The 17,999-nt window shown below is 35.1% G+C and overlaps 1 long non-coding RNA gene across 3 annotated transcripts in view; it reads right to left on the bottom strand.

The window, feature by feature from the left end:
• LOC144957038 (uncharacterized) overlaps nucleotides 1–13,947 on the bottom strand; it is a 36,521-nt gene extending 22,574 nt beyond the window's left edge. For 2 of the 3 annotated variants that reach the window (XR_013642074.1, XR_013642076.1), the window contains exon 1: nucleotides 13,828–13,947. This is a non-coding gene — a long non-coding RNA (uncharacterized LOC144957038). Of the gene's footprint in view, nucleotides 1–11,766; nucleotides 11,857–13,827 lie in introns of those variants that run through there. The other variant, XR_013642075.1, reaches the window with a different exon arrangement.
• Between the last annotated feature and the right edge of the window lie 4,052 nt (nucleotides 13,948–17,999).

The following is a 17,999-nucleotide window of genomic DNA, read 5'->3' as shown; positions in this document are numbered from 1 at the left end:
CTGTTTGAAAATACAAATAAAAAATAGAGACTTCAGCATTTTTTAATTAGAGCAATCTTCGATAAATCTGTGCGAGGAGATTTACGGGGATTCCCATTAAATTACTTACACGGCAGCAGCCTCTAATGGGGATACCCTACTTTGTTATAATGATAGATCCAGGCCGCAAATTCCTCTCCGAATTCGTGCTAGGTCGCGAACCCGCCAGGAAGCTTCTTAACAACCCACGGCAACTAAGCCTCATTTCTTAGTATATCTACAACAGAATTACTAGCACGCACCTTTTCGGGTCACGTCACGGTCAATGATTATCAGAGCAGGCACTAATTTCACCTGGATAACAGCTTATTTCTGTTGTATGATGATTGCATTTTTGTCGTCAAAAACCTTGGAATAATTATAAATATTAGACGAATTTTACAGGTTTATCATTAAAGATATATTTTCAATAAGATTGGCTAGGCATACAACAATTTTCATACTTCTAGAGGCAAGATAACATCACATTATCATTTCTTAAAAATGGGATATATTGTAAATTTAATTAATTATAAATCGTTTGACAAAAAAAAAATCATTGTCCCATATGTTCACGTAATATTCAGATGTATTTTGATATGGCTGTAGGCAAATAGATATAATATATAGTCAACTAACTCCTTTTATGACTGCAAGTCAAATGAAACAATTACAGCTGCCCTTGCCAGTGACACTTTTTCCATGCTGGCTGCCCTAGTCTTATAACATGAGGAAACACTTGACAGTTTTGGTGGTTTGCTCTTGTTGTGTATATGGATATATGGTAGTGTGTTATTATTATAATTATTATTATTATTATCATTATTACAGACCTGCCAACCTTCCCAGGATGAAAAGTGTATTCCATGACCATAAAAAGTGTATTTTTAGCACAAAAAAAGGGTTGGTTGTTGTAGCGATGGTGCTCTAGTGGTGGTGGTGGTGGTGATGAAGCTGTGGTGGCGGTGGTGGTAGAAGTGATGTGGTGGTGGTTGTGGCAGTGACAATGCTGTGATGGCAGTTGTAGAAGTGGTGATGTCATGATGTTGATGGTAAGAGATGCTGATATCTGCTAGCCCAGTACATCATTTATGAGAAAGTTTTGAGATAAAATAACTGGGAGAGTGGTCTTCAATTCAATAGATGACAATTTGCCACAGTAGCAAGATAATTTCCACATATGTGATCCATCCTCTCTCTCTCTCTCATTTTTTTTGAGCATTCACTACTCCTCCTCCTCCTCCTCCTACTACTACTACTACTATTACTTCTATATACTACTAATACTATTAGTTTGGTCAAATGATGGGAAATTTGCAAAGTATGTAATATGCAGAGAAAAGTTAAATACTTTTAAAATGGTTCTAAAAAATTCATTTTGAACCAAATACCGTTCTTAAAGCTGCCCACTTTGTAATTCAAGACGCGTACAAAATAATAAAGAAAAAAAAAGATCATTATAAATGTTATAAATCAAAAAAGAGTAATTTAGTTATTATAAAGGGAAATAGCCCATTTATGTTTAAGTTAATTAGCAATACAGTTTTCAACTGAAGGCTTCATAGTCAAAGATGTTGGTTCAATTAAATTTTCAATTAGAATTTTGTATTTAACAAGTGGCAAAAGTTTAAATGTGGTCTGAGACTATTTAAAGTATACAACAAGCTTATATGCATAATTCCATGCAAATCCTCAAAAATGTATGAGAAAAATATAGGTGAAAACCTGCATCATATAAGCAACTGAAATGTTACTATAGTATTAAATGTGATGCATCATTCATTCAGAAACACGGTCAACAGTTGGTGTACGACACGTGTGTATCATCAATGCATCAAATGTATCAAAAACATTATTCACATCACACATCTTTTAAAAAATCGTATTAAATCCACTAAAATCGTATCGGCGTATTCGGGGTCCAAAAATCGTACTAAAATACGATTAATCCGTATTCCGGGTCCAAAAATCGTACTAAAATACGATTAATCGTACTGGTTGGCAGGTCTGTTATTATTATTATTATTATTATTATTATTATTATTATTATTATTATTATTATTATTATTATTATTATTATGTGTTGATGTTAAGTTGCTTGTGAATTGAGTGGGTTGGACGAGTATCATAGCTGTGTATCAAGAATGCTTGAGTTGGTGAGAGAAAAGGTCTTGATCAAATCTGTACTGGACAGAAGAATTACAGATAAAATCAAGGATTTTTGTGTAAGTGTCCAAATCTACAATTGATATACAATATAGCAACATCAGATTTCTATGCGAAGAAGATATGGTAATGAAAGGAGTCCTTTTACTTAAACTGTGAGGGAAAAAACTTTACGCGCTGGATCTGTTTGTAATAAAGAAGTTCCCATTATGCAAGCACGTTTCTTACTCCCTGATCTTAAATCTGATGTCCGTTTTTCTATTTTTGCAATAGTGGAATGCAACCTTTCTCCTCCCTCCCCCCCCCCCCCCTGCTCCCCATGGAAGCCCATTTCAAAACTATTCCTATTAATCCATGAAATGCTCCACACAATCTGCACAGCTTATTAAGTTTCTCATAATGGTCTATTTCTGAATGAGTTATTGAGCTTTGTTTATTAAATAAGTAAATAAATAAACATAAAATACCCACAAAACCCACAATATTAAAGGAAATCAAAGGAAATAAAAAAACAAACATATAAAACAAAACATAGAATGTGAATTAATAAATATAATCCTAAAACGTATTACTAAGAGAGACGTATTGATTATATTATGAAAGAAGTTTAGTAATTACAAATTTATACTGAAATCAAAGGGGAAACTTTCAACTTTCTGTAGAGATTAATCAAATTACTTTATATAGTGCAGAATTTATTTAAAATCTCTATGATGTAACTTACATTTAAAAAAACTCACTCAAGATAATTACTTATCGATCTGACACATCACTTAAACATTATTCTGTATACTGATGGGAGATAAAATATTTTTCATTCGTTCAAATCTGAATAATAACTGATTTTGAATCATGATATACCATAAGATTAGCAGACTAGAACATGGAGAGTAACCTCCCTTGACCATCTATATGGACCATGTGCAATGTAAGGTTAATTGACCGTGAACAGATGAAATGCTGGATCGTGAATGTATGGGGCTAGTGTGGTCATATCAAAGGAAACCTAAGTGATATGAAGTATAGAGGAGAAGTTGCCGTGAACCCATTGCTCGACTAGATGCTCTGCGGTATGGGCTCTAGGCCACAACGCGTACATACATGTGGACAGATTGAAATACCCCATCGATAAAGCGCCGCTACCGTAAGGCCGGTTCTCGACCTCTTGCTGGTATAAGAGCCTGACAACTTCTCTCCCAGTTTCGAGGAGTCTACGTCCCGGCCCCTCGAGGGATTGATTTCGTCCAAACAAAACGTTCATCACGTGTGCGCAGCCCTGTTCGAAGTCAGGGTAGCTAACTACAAGGATTGCCGAGACTCACTTTGGCTCGAAGCAAAGGTGCCGTCCATTAATCGCTCGAGAGGGGTTTCCTCACTCCCCTTTCAATTTTGTTAATCCAGCCAGTGGTAATTGTCTCGCGCCGGACATCGGGGAGTTGAAATCACTGCAATTATCGGACTCCATGTTCTAGGCGTTGTCGCCAGCGTTCCCAGCATTATGAGCTTGGACTTGCACAGTTTTACACCAACCTTCTCAACGGGTTTGCTCCTACCCCGCACCGGGGCGCAATACTCCGCGATGGAATAGCATAGTGTCCCAGGAGGCGGTCATCAAAAGTGCGCACCCCATATTGTTTCCGCCAGCTTCCCCAGAAGATGGACCCGATAGGTAAGGCAACGGTCCAGCGTAGCCCCCAGATACTTCGGATTGGGCTCATATAGGAGAAGCTGGTCCCCAATGAGGACGTAAAGTTTACGGGTGTGCCAGTCACTGCATTGATGGAATTCTGTGGCCACAGTTTTTGAATTTTTCATCTCAGGACCCATTTGTTAAAGTATGCTTTGAATCTGGTAACATTTAGTACGCTCTCGGGACAGGTCCACAACCCACACGGCGCCACAAATACAAATAAGTCTGTTCACACAAAGGTACACCATACCCCAAAGGAAACGTTTGATTCATTAGCTCAGATAATTAGATACTGGAATCTTGAGAACCTCAAAAAAAAGTAACGTCCGTTTTTTTGGGGTTTTTTTTGGTCTTCTACTCTTTATCTGCATTCGTGGCAGTGTTATAACAATACATTAGTGGTCATTTTCATGAGGACCCTGGCAATGCTCGAGGACTGACTTAAAAACAATGTTTTTTTATAGATTTATAGAAAGATCGAAGTTGACGTCACTCAGTTTTTTGTTATTGCTTTTAGCCAGCGATTTATTGAGGAGTTTTAACTAAATTCTATCAATCAGACTATAAACATTCGAGGTTACGAGGTTATAAAACGCTTTGAGCACATTTAGTGGATATTGCACAATTTGTTTGTTAAGTTATATCCGGCTGGCGACTGTTGTGAGCATTTTTTGTTCCCTCATCCCAGACCCTTCGATTTTTATGCGGTTATGTGGTCTTGTGGTATGACACTCACTTTCGGATCGGAAGGGCCAGGGTTCGAGCCTCGCTCGGAGCTTAGTTGAGTCCTTGGAAAAGGCTCTTTACTCACATTCTCTCACCGCAGACCTGCCAACCTTCACAGGATGAAAAGTGTATTCCATGACCCTAAAAAGTGTATTTTTTAGCAAAAAAGTGTATTTTGTCCGCACATGTGGATAAAAAGTGCGCACTATACAAAAATTTATATAAAAGCTAACATCAATCCCAAATCAAAATAAACTGATCTTCATCATTCAAACAATCTCTAGTGATTACAAAACTATGGATTTATCGAGAAACTAAAACTTAATGGCCATTTAAAATTAGCATAAGGCTCAGAAATTGAAATATCAAAGGAAATTGCTTTCGAAACACTCAAAGAAATGACCAAAAGACCCTTAACATGTTGGTAGTATTGATGCTAGTGTCAGTGGAAAAAGTGTTAGTTGTTGTAGCGATGGTGCTCTAGTGGTGGTGGTGGTGGTGGTGATGATGATGAAGCTGTGGTGTCGGTGATGGTAAAAGTGATGTGGTGGTGGTTGTGGCAGTGACAATGCTGTGATGGCAGTTGTAGAAGTGATGATGTCATGATGTTGATGGTAAGAGATGCTGATGAAGTTGTGATGGTGATATTTGCTAGCCCAGTACATCAGTTATGAGAAAGTTTTGAGATAAAATATCTGGGAGAGTGGTCTTCAATTCAATAGATGACAATTTGCAACAGTAGCAAGATATTTTCCAAATATGCTCTCTCTCTCTCTCTCTCTCTCTCTCTCTCTCTCTCTCTCTCTCTCTCTCTCTCTCTCTCTTTTTTTTTTTTTCTTTGAGCATTCCCTACTACTACTCCTCCTCCTCCTACTACAATTACTTCTATATACTACTAATACTATTACTTTGGTCAAATGAAAGGAAATTTGCAAAGTATGTAATATTCAGAGACAAGTTAAATACTTCTAAAATGATTCTAAAAAATTCATTTTGAACCAAATAGCGCTCTTAAAGCTGCCCACTTTGTAATTCAAGACTCGTACAAAATAAGAAATTAAAAAAAAGATCATTATAAATTTTATAAATCAAAATAGAGTAATTTAGTTATTATAAAGGGAAATAACCCATTTATGTTTAAGTTAATTAGCAATACAGTTTTCAACTGAAGGCTTCATAGTCAAAGATGTTGGTTCAATTAAATTCTCAATTAGAATTTTCTATTTAACAAGTGGCAAAAGTTTAAATGTGGTCTGAGACTATTTAAAGTATAAAACAAGCTTATATGCATAATTCTATGCAAATCATCAAAAATGTATGAGAAAAATTGGTGAAAACCGGCATCATATAAGCAACTGAAATGATAACTATAGTATTAAATGTGATGCATCATTCATTCAGAAACACGGTCAACAGTTGGTGTACGACACGTGTGTATCATCAATGCATCAAATGTATCAAAAACATTATTCACATCACACATCTTTTAAAAAATCGTATTAAATCCACTAAAATCGTATCGGCGTATTCGGGGTCCAAAAATCGTACTAAAATACGATTAATCGTGCTGGTTGGCAGGTCTGTCACCGTACTCAGGTCTAAAATGAGTACCTGGCCGTCAACAGCGTTGTCTCTGTCGCAAAAATTGTAATATCGCCTAACAGACGTCATGTCTCGTCCTACATGTTAAGTGTTGCTCTGTCATCTGCATTTTTTGCCAAATTGGGACCTAAAATTTGCCAAAATTTGCCAAAAAACCCCCCGAAATTTGCCAAAAAGACCAAAATTTGCGGAGGAAAACTAAGCGTTTCAGTAAAAATTAACTGCGATACAGAAAAAAAATTATATATAAGACAATATATTACATTTAAGGACTTGAGAAATGAAATGACTGTGATTAGCGTTGTTACAAAGATTTTAAAGGATCATTATCCGTAGAGAGTAGCTTCCCTTGGTTTGGTCCCAGGCAAAGCTGCAACATTTCTCAAGTTTCGCACTTTTTTTTTCGTTATTTTGTTTTCGCTTCTTTTTTTTCCCAAAATTTGCCACGCGATTTCCCAATTTTCCAATTTTGGGAAATTTGCCAAAATTTGCGGATCGCCCTGATTTTTGCCGCAAAAAATGCAGATGACAGGTTGCTGTTGACCCTGTAAAGCGCTTTGAGCACGTTTAGTGGATATTGCTCTATATCAAAGCTCAATTTTTAAAAAAAATCTATCGTAAAGAAGAAAAATCCTCATGTATGGTATTGTATTCGATGTATAAAGAATACTGACTTAATGTCACAAACAAATCTAATGTTTGAGCCAGTTATCAGTAAAATCCATAAGAAGGTTGTGAAGAATTGGATTCAGTAGTCTGGTGTCAAGCCGCCCGGCAACTGCGCCATCTTTGTTCTAAACAAAGAAAATCATTACTTTTTATTCTTCATGCTGGCTAGAACTTTTCAAATGCCTTGTGTTCAGAATGTGTAAAAGTCAAAACATGATCGGATTTATACTGTCTTTCCTCCTCTGGATACTCGTTTATGCTCATCAGAGAAATATTTCATAAGGGCATCCGCCATTGTTCTAATAGTTACTAAGTTACCATGCGTCATCACGAGGGTAGTCACGTTACGACTGTTGAAGCGTATTAACCTCAATGCATACGCACGAGTTGTGGAATGGACTATTGACAGTATGCTCTTGGCTAAGAAGGTCAAAACAATGCCATCAGGAATATAATGCACCAACACACAAAACTCTCTGTAACCATGAACTTTTATAGTCTGGCTCATACAGTTTAGTGAGAATTTACTCACAAACGTAGATGGCAAAAAAAAAAAACAGTAACAAAGACCAGAGTGACGTCATCTTCGTTCTATTTATAGCATAAATCGCGTGACTAACAGACGTGCAGTGTTCTAAACGATATGAAACACGCATTGTTGAAAGAAGGAACCGGAAATTAAGATGAAAATATGGAGATATGAAACTTAGGGGCTCCCTTCGTATGTGGGTGTACAATGTCAAGTCGATAAATATGACATTTGTGTATTGATGGTATGTGTTTAAATAAAATACACACCATGTCTTCCCTCTATGTAAATCTTAATAATACAAAAAAAAGTTAATGGTCTGAGAGAATATAGTGAGAAGAAATCACATCTGAATACATAGAAAGCTATGAAAAGTCGTGTTAATTTTCAGTTTTATTACATATTATTGTTATTATTATTATTACTCTAATAATAATAATAATAATAATAAATAATAATAATAATAATAATAATAATAATAATAATAATAATAGTAATAATAATAGTAATAATAATAATAATAATAATAATAATAATAATAATAATAATAATAATAATAATAATAATAATAATAATAATAATAATAATAATAATAATAATAATAATAATAAAGGAGAAACACTATGCACATGTTTGACAAGGTTATCTGAGGCTCTAAATGAGCATAATAAATGAATATCCCCCATCAATGTGGGTGACAAATGCTTTGTCCAGAATCAAACTAAAAGGCTCCATACACGCCCGGTTTTGATCCTGGTTCGTACGCCGATCAGGCAAACCGGGGTGAAAACGCAATGTGTGTGGCCAAATACCTGGCCGATAAACAGAGGGACGGTCGATCGCTCGCAAAGCCCGCCTTGCTTAATATTTTTCGAGGCGATCGGGGGCGTGGCAGTATAAAAAATTGGACAATTTTTTTTCCCGGATTGTCGCTGTTTTGACGTCAGATTCGTGATCAGCGTCGAATTTACAATAGGTTTGATACCAAGTCCTACGTTTTTACTCCAAAAATTGATGAAATTAGAAATAAAATTTAATTCGTTGTCTTTGTTGGGAAAAAATGTCACATCGCCTGACAGGCATCATGTCTCATCTTTCAAGTTTAATATTGCTGTTGCCTTGGGACCCCTTGTAAAGCGCTTTGAGCACGTGAATATTGCGCCAAATAAATGCTGTGTTATTATTTTTTTTTAATAATATTTTTATAAATGTTGCGCCAGGAAGAGGTAGATGGCAAAAGTTTCGTTCTTGATCATCGTAAAATTTATAAAGGATTTCATACAAAATAAAAAATAGTTTTCATAATTTTCAATGTGATGATATAATAATATGCCAGTTCTTTTTTTTTTTTTACTCCTCACCCGTTGACGCGACATGACAGTCGACCTTGACACAGACATTTGGGATTGGCAGATGCCAAAAAGCCTTGACTACGTGATGACAAGGGTGGGCATTGTAACCCTGAATAAAAACATTTATATTTTAATCTACAAACAACGCCCCCCCCCCCCCCACCCCAAAAAAAAAAAAAAAAAAAAAAAAAAAAAAAAAAAAAAACAAAGAGCTGTGTGCGTGTGTGGGGTGGTGGTGGTGGTGGGGGGGGGGGGGGCGTGCGAATGCGAGTAGTCCCGAGGAGTACCCGTTTAACCTGCCACTGGAGCACTGTCGATTTGTTTTATAAATAATAATAATAATAATAATAATAATAATAATAATAATAATAATAATAATAATAATAATAATAATAATAATAATAATAATAATAATAATAATAATAATAATAATGACGATAGATAACAAATCTTTATTGTCCACAAAATGGACAAAATTTCCGTGGTCTACGTTGCTTTTAAACTTAAATCGGATTGCAAATGTATTGATATTATGCGTATTGGAAAAATACTCACGACATCTCCATCGGGGTATAACATATTAACACACAAAACTGCAAACTCGAACGTTCATTGTCTGATTGATATAACTTAGTGATAAGTTAATTATAAAATGCTGTTTAAAAGCAATAACAACGGGTTGACTAACATCAAATTCATTCCTTCTCTTGATGCTCTGTGTTAAATTAAAATACTCACAAAGTCTGCCAGCCAGAAATATCACTCCAGCCCAAAAATCTACATGGAACCTTGAACGTTATAGTCTATTTTAATGAGAACTAATAAAAATGAGTGTCTAAAAACAATAACAATGAGATGAGTGACGTCAATTTGGTTCCTTCTATAAATATCCAAGAACTTTACTCACTCCATCCGCTCTCTCCTCCTTCAATACATATGAATCTATTCTCTCTCATCACTTTTTTGTGCGGATATGCATGTGGTCTTGTGAAATGACACTCGCCTTTGGATCGGACGGTACTGGATTCGAGTCCCACTCTGAGTGGCGCATACTTGAGTCCTTGGAAAAGGCTCTTTACTCGCATTCTCTCACCTTGTTCACTGTTAAAATGAGTACCTCGCTGTTGACAGCGTCGTCTCTGTCGGGAAACAATTGCAATATCGCTTAACAGTCATGTCTCGTCTAACATGTTTTTATGTTGGCCAAGGACCCTACAAAGTGATTTGAGCACCTTTATTGAATATAGCGGTATATATAGCGCAAGTAACTTTCTCTCTCTCTCTCTCTCTCTCTCTCTCTCTCTCTCTCTCCCTCTCTCTCTCTCTCTCTCTCTCTCTCTCTCTCTCTCTCTCTCTTATAGCTATTGCTACATATGATGCGAATATCTTGGACGGTTATTGATGCTATGACTTTAGGTAAAATGCTCACAACATCCACCAGTCGGAAATAACGTACCGTCACACAAAACTACGAGTAACCTTCAACGTTAAGAGTCTGATTGATATAATTTAGTGAGAACTAATTACCAAAATGACTGCCTTAATACAATAACAAAGAGTGGGTAAAAATCATCTGCGATTAACGCAGGATCGGGTCACAGCGACCCAGCAGTGCCTGTTCGGCGATCCGTCACGTGATGAGATCTGTCCGTCTATGGGGGGCTTAAGTTAACGTACGTTTCATTTTGGCAATTGCCTAGAAATAAACATTTTATTTTATTTGATTTGTGTGTGGGTGTGTGTGTGTGTGCTCGAGCACATGCAGTTACGTGTGCATTTGAAGACAGAAAGAGAGACTAATAGACAGAAAAATAGATGGATAGGTTCATATATAGATAGATACATAGATAGATAGACAGATAGACACAAACACACAAAGAGAGAGAGTGTGTGTGTGTGTGTGTGTGTGTGTATGAGAGAGAGAGAGAGAGAGAGAGAGAGAGAGAGAGAGAGAGAGAGAAACGGGAGAGTTTGAGGTCAAAGTGTTTGTGAATTTATATCGTTAGTAAGTATAGGAAGATGAAAAGTGAACTTCTGTCCCATTGATCTGATACGTTAATTTATTAATCAACTCTATGAATATGGAATGGAATGGAATTTGATGCTACTCCATTGACTATATTGAATGAACCAGTACTCTGAATGTTTTTCCTCACATGAACTTTTGCCTCTTGCGGGTCTGATGTTCATGGACGTGATTAGTTAGCAAATTCAAGATGGGGAAAATTGTGGTGTTGCGAATTGCAATGGTAACTACAATGAAGCCAACAAATGTTGTGTGTTCAGATTCTTGGGATCAGCCTCCACAGATTACCTCCCTTTACTTTGTTGATTGTACATCTCCTTTCCCCTTCATCGAATTGTTCATCCTTATCCTCACTTTAAATGTACATTCATTAATCAAGCTTCTAAAGAAGTTATCCTGAATCAATCACTATAACGTCAGTTTTTAGAATATCTAACTACTCCTCCTTTCCGTTTCTTGGCTACTCTTATTCACTGCTGATAATAATAATTATTAAATATTTTTTTTGGACCCAGAATTCACAATCACTCTCTAAACAGGTAGACTTTGCCATATAATACCCTTGCTGTTATTTTGGTTTGAATTTTCTATATTTTTTTTGTTGGCCCCCACTAGTGTTGCCTGAAGATTCCATATGTGACCCTTCGCATCAAAACGGTATGTATTAAGTCTAAGTCGGGTTGGTCCGAAAAAATTTACGATATCATTTCAAACACAACTTTTGAAATTCATCAAGGATTGTCTAGTACCGAATGTTTTTTTTTTGGATAGAAAACAAATGCATCTTCAAATCTAAACTGCTTTTGACGGTAAGCGTTAAGTTTTTTTTTTATATTTGTCTGTCCAAACGATAACGAATGATTGGTCAGGATTAAGAAGCTAAGTATTGGTAACACCGGCTCGGCTCTCTATTTTTCCTTCTTAAAATGTCGTTGCGATATATTTGTATATACTCTCACTTATACACAGTAATAAACTGTTCTCTCACATATCAATTAACGCTTCTGAGTTGAGTAATTCCACAATATTAATCTGGAGTCCATTCAAAAACACAACAATCTAGTATGTCAGATTGCTGCCTACGATTTTCAAAATGGCGGCCCCTAGATGAAGCCTCGTCATTTTTTGCATTCGTTATTTTGTGCTGCCAGATTTAATTCTAAAATAAACATTTTTATAATTCAATTAATTGAATCTTTAATTTACGTTTTTTTACGAACTTGGATGCAAATTTACGACCATTTACGACCTTTAAGACCTCGAGGTCAAATTTACAATTTTTTAACGACTTTACGACCTTGCTGGACACCCTGTATATCAACAGTACAATGAGTAGAAATATCTATGTGGAATTCGACTATTATTGACTTGGATAAAGACAGAGTAGTAAGCTTACAAATATAAGTACCAATATTGATCGCGGATGCAGTAAAGTTGGTTTTTAAAGATTATTTTGTCCAAAGAGCAGGATTTGGTGGCTGGTGTTGTTTGATCAGGTATTACTTGAGATAAATACCGCAGTCCTATCTAAAGATTAAGAAGAAATTGTTGGTGCCCTTTAAATGATAGAGAACCCGTGATGAACATTGGCTTTATGATATTTATGGTTTTAAAAGACTGCTACGGATTGCACATAACAATATATAAAGACATAATTCAAATTATTAACTTTGTCAGTAACTCAGTAACATAAAATTCTTTCACTTTCAAGGATTTTAGCTAATTTTACTTCAAATGACCATAACTCAATAACCGTCGCTTAACTGGCAATTTTGTTTTCACTATGATGAAATAGAATATGTTAACATAACGTAAACAAATCAAATCTGTACGGTGACAATTTAATACAATTAATATTTTATTCATTGCACTTTTGGTAAAATTCTAAATTTTAGGTGCCTTTTTATTTCTTACCATAATCATTTATTTCTGGATAAATTTTTTTCATTTAAAAGCAGTTTAAAAGAAGAAAGATGGATCTTTAAGTAAACTGAAGAAAAACTGACTGTTAATTTGAACAATTAGTCACAGAATTGTTTTAAAATGCATGTTTTATACATAATTTTCATATTCAGTGGTCACTCCTTACTCAATCGCCTGCAGCGGTCATTAATTACTCAGTGACAGCTTTATCTCTTGTTCACAGCAAATGGTACTGTCATTCAGAAACCGGGGCTTTTTGCTAAATGTTCAGTTTCAGCACGGTTTTCGGTGCCGTGCCTTATTCTTCACATCTTTATTTTATGCATGGTCGAGTAGCTCTTTACTCATTTGACATCATGACATTTTTGGAGAATATTAGACCTATCAGCTTTTATAATAAGTGGCTGCATGACAGAATGTAGAACGAAAAGTATTCACTAATTTGAAATCAATTCGAGGTAAGCATATTAAAGGAAAGATGATCTAGTATTAGAAAGTAAAGTTATTTTAAGCCTACCAAAATATAACTGGAGTGAGATGATATCAGTTCTTACTAAAATAAAAATTTAATAAGATAAATGTGAACAATCTTTACTGTGACAATGGTATTATTTTACGTTTTTGGTTTCATTTACCATTTTCTTTACACTTTCATGTATGTTGCCATCAAACTTCATGATTTATTGGTGAAAGCCAAGAGTAAATAAGCTTCCAAAATTAAAACTATTAACAAAAAGGCACCCATTTTAAAAGTACGTCAGGAATGACAAGACTAGGTGTTGAAGGAAGAATCAATTCACCGATCTGACATCGGTTGGAGGAGTAGGTAATAAATATTGTAAATGATGATGATAATAATAATAATAATAATAATAATAATAATAATAATAATAATAATAATAATAATAATAATAATAATAATAATAATAATAATAATAATAATAATAATAATAATAAAATGTAATACAACTACTGTGTACCATTAAACGTATATAGTCTGCTTAATAGAGTTTAGTTACAACTAGGCATTTAAAAAGGATGTCTAAAAACAACAACGTAGAGCTGAGTGACGTCAATTTCGTTCCTTCTATAGTGATATATAAAATAAATATTTTATAATACTTACTGACTGCAGACTTGAAATTCATCTTGTAGAAACTATTCAAATGAAACAGACATAATCAAGTGAAAATTATTATTATTATGATTATGAATTCACGATTTTAAAACAGACACTGTACGAGCTGTAGCCGCTGGTGTGTTAAAATGAATGATATGTTGTTTATCTATACCTAGTCCTTTGGCTCATTACGAATTCAGTTTACGACAATCCACTATGACTTAACCCTCTCACCACCTTCTCTTTCCAATCATATTGAGAGGGTACAAAATGTGTTATTAAAATAACTGGTTCCAATCTCATTTGAAGTGTAAAACCACTCTTGTCCCGAGCACAGGGTACATATCTTGTGTAGTAGGGAAGAAGATAGAGCATGATAATAATAATAATAATAATAATAATAATAATAATAATAATAATAATAATAATAATAATAATAATAATAATAATAATAATAATAATAATAATAATAATAATAATAATAATAATAATAATAATAATAATAATAATAATAATAATAATAATAATAATAATAATAATAATAATGATGATGATGATGATGATGATGATGATATATAATAATAATAATAATAATAATAATAATAATAATAATAATAATAATAATAATAATAATAATAATAATAATAATAATGATGATGATGCTGAAAACTTATATAGCGCTATAACTCAGAGACACCCGACTCTAAACTACAAATTACATTGGCTGAAACATACTCATTCACACACACAAGCATACATACACACTCACACACACACACACACACACACAACACACACAACACACAACACAAACCAGACAGACCTATCTTGCTTCTCGTACCAGCTACTCAAGACGAAACAGATATGCTTTAAGAGAACGTTTAATAATGTCAAAAAACTGGTTGCGATCAATGAGATTGGAGATATATAACCACTCCTCTGGAGAACTGGAAACACACCTTTTGTATATATAGCATGCGCTTGGCTAAGAAGCTCACAACACTGCCATCCGGAAGTATAACGGACCAACACACAAAACTATGTGTAACCATGAAGGTCTATAGTCTGGTTAATACAGTTTAGTGAGAATTACTCATAAACGCGGATGGCAAAAAAGATTAACAAAGATCTGAGTGACGTCAACTTCGAACTATCTACGGATGGAACGAAATGACGTCACTCAGCTCCTTGTTTATTGTTTCTAGAGCGCCATGTTAAGTACTTGTACCGTAGCCATGGTTAACATTTTGCCTGACTGTAGCCATTGTTAACATATAGCCCGACCGTAGCCATCGCTAACGTATAGCCTGACTGTAGCCATTGTTAATATATAGCCTGACCGAAGTCACTGTTAACATATAGCCTGTCCGAAGCCATCGTTACCATATAGCCTGACCGTAGCCATCGTTAACATATAGCCTGACCGTGGCCATCGTTAACATAATTAACATAATTTAACATAAACAGCCTGACACTAGAATCCTCTAAGACTGGCAGTTTAGCGTCATTTTTTAGGTTTGAGTAGCGTCGAATGAGTTGTCGTTAGTAGAGCTCATGGAAACAAGTGATTCCATTGGTTGAACTATTGAATACAACTCACAATTTATTTTCTTTTGTGGCAAAATATTGGCATTTTGATGTTATTTTTTAGTCAGTGTTAGGCCATAACTTTATGATGACAACGTAAGTACTCAGTAAACTATAGATACTTCGAAGTTGACGTCACTCATGTCTTTATTATTGTTTTTTGCCATCCGCGTTTATGAGTAATTCTCACTAAATTGTATTAACCTGACTATAAACGGTCAAGGTTACACATAGTTTTGTTTGTTGATCCGTTATACTTCCGGATGGCAATGTTGTGAGCTCCTTAGCCAAGCGCATACTATCAATACCAAGCACATTATACACGTTTAATGTTACACATAGTATATTTCGTGTGTTGAATTAAGAAAATGGGGAGCAGACACCGGTGTAAGATAAAGATAACCCGAACATGTGTGTATGAAAGAAAGGTGCCAGGGAAAGCAAAAAAGAAAAATGCAACAACAACAAACAAAAAAAAAAAAGAAAAGAAAAAGAAAATGAACAAAGAGAAATAACCATACCAAAAAATCAGTCTACCTCTACTGGGGATCGAACCTCAGACCTTCTGATTACCTGTCAGACGTGCTTCTATAACACAACAGATGTTCAAAGTGTAAAAGGCGTACCCATGTGAAGAATATTGGGATTAAAATTGTCCCAACTATCGGGAGATTCTGTGGTGTAATGGTAGCAAGTCTGACCGGTAATCAGAAGGTCCCAGGTTCGATCCCCAGTCGAGAAGGACTGAGGGTTTTGGGACGTTTTTTTTTCTTGTATTTTTCATTAGCCTGTCCTAGCCGCCTATTTCGTCCTTTTTGTTTAGAAAAAAAAATTAAAGAAAAATAAGTTTTGCCGCATATTTCCCTCTTTTAAAAAAGATTGTGTTTTGGCGTTAAAAGATACCCCAAAAAAAAACCTGGCATACGATTAGGGGCCGATTGCAATGCTTAGCAGAATCGATTGATGTGCGAGGACCAGAACCTATTTCAAACGACGGAAAAACACGAGGTTAAATTTTCATTTTTATTTTGATTAAGCTTTTATATAGCGCAATATCCACAAAACGTGCTCAAAGCGCAATGGGGTCCCTGGCCAACTGCATCACTTAATATGTAGGACGGGACATGACGCCTGTTAGGCGATATTACAATTTTTTTTTTGGACAGAGACAACGCTGTTAATGGCCAGGTACTCATTTTATACTTGAGTACTGTGAGAGAATGTGACTAAAGAGCCTTTTCCAAGGACTCAACTATACGCCGAGCGAGGCTCGAACCCAGTTCTGATCCATAAGCGAGCGTCTACCAGTAGACCATATCGTCGCACAAATGATATGAAGGAATCCGAATAAATTACTCCCAAAATCAACTCCAATATCAGGATTACAACTCTCTCCTTACAGATGATTTTCAGTATTTTCCCAAAATGTCAGGCTTACCCAGCAGAAATAAAATTTATTTTTTAAAACTCAAACAAGCTCTCTACAAAACAACTTTATGTTCTTATTAATAATACATACAAATGTCACAGTGATACTCAAAATAAATCTGAATAAGAAAAATGTACATTGTGTCGTAACAAATGGGACGAGTTTGCTGTAGGTGGTAAGGAGAGGGTTAAGCAAGTTTAAGGGTTAACATGTTTGGGCGTTGGTTGTTTTCCAATTGACGTCAAACCCAATTATCACAAACATAAAACTAATAAAATAAAAAATAATTTGTAAAAAATTATCGGTCAAGCCTACTGTTCAAATCGATATCGCAACGAATTCGATCGTGATTTCTTTGTTCATTTTTATATTCCGTGTTGACTCAAGTACACATTTGCATTTATAAAATTGAACAGCCCGTTTGTTAAACATAGATGGCGTGTGTCGATGTTTTGGTTTTCACCTTGGAACTCACGTGCTTGATTGACGGCAATACATAGTCCCACATTCAAATGCAGGAAACGCGTAAACTAGAGGTAAAATAAACAACTTCGGCAATCGTGCACTAATCCCCTCCTTACCAATACAGAAAAATCGTCATGCTCGTTACGATACAGTGAACATTTGTCTTACACATAATTTTTACGTACATCACAAAATTTGAAGAAAACTATTTATATAGACTAGACCTAGTTTCAAAGAACTTATTCTTATTTTGTATAACAAAATTATGTCTATCATGTTTTTAGCTTTGTATTTTAATAATCAATTTTAGTGTTAGTAAGGCATGCCATTTTGGTAAAAACATTGAAAATATTTGGTAAGGAAAGAATTAAAGACAACTGTACTAAAAAAAACTTCAAAATTACATTTTCATAATTTTGATTTTTTTTTCAGCTAATCAGTGATAAATTAAAAATGGATATATCTGAAAAGTGTAAATGAAACGATGCAAGACAAAGCAAGAAAGAAACATACAAGAAAAAAAACATTCCCCCTGAAAAAAATCATTCTTCCTTGACTGGGGATCGGACCTGAGACTTCTGATTACCGATCAGACCTGCTACGCTTTTGACGAATATAGGAATTGAAATTGTCCCAACTATCGGGAACCTATGTGGTGTAATAGTAACACGTCTGACCGGTAATCAGGAGGTCTTAG

Source organism: Berghia stephanieae, chromosome 11 (genome assembly GCF_034508935.2).
Source record: "Berghia stephanieae isolate SIO BIC M18660-M18661 chromosome 11, UCSD_Bste_1.3, whole genome shotgun sequence".
Lineage (NCBI taxonomy): Eukaryota > Metazoa > Mollusca > Gastropoda > Nudibranchia > Aeolidiidae > Berghia > Berghia stephanieae.
The sequence above is the reverse complement of the archived record's forward strand: the minus strand, read 5'-3'. Positions and strand labels throughout refer to the sequence as shown.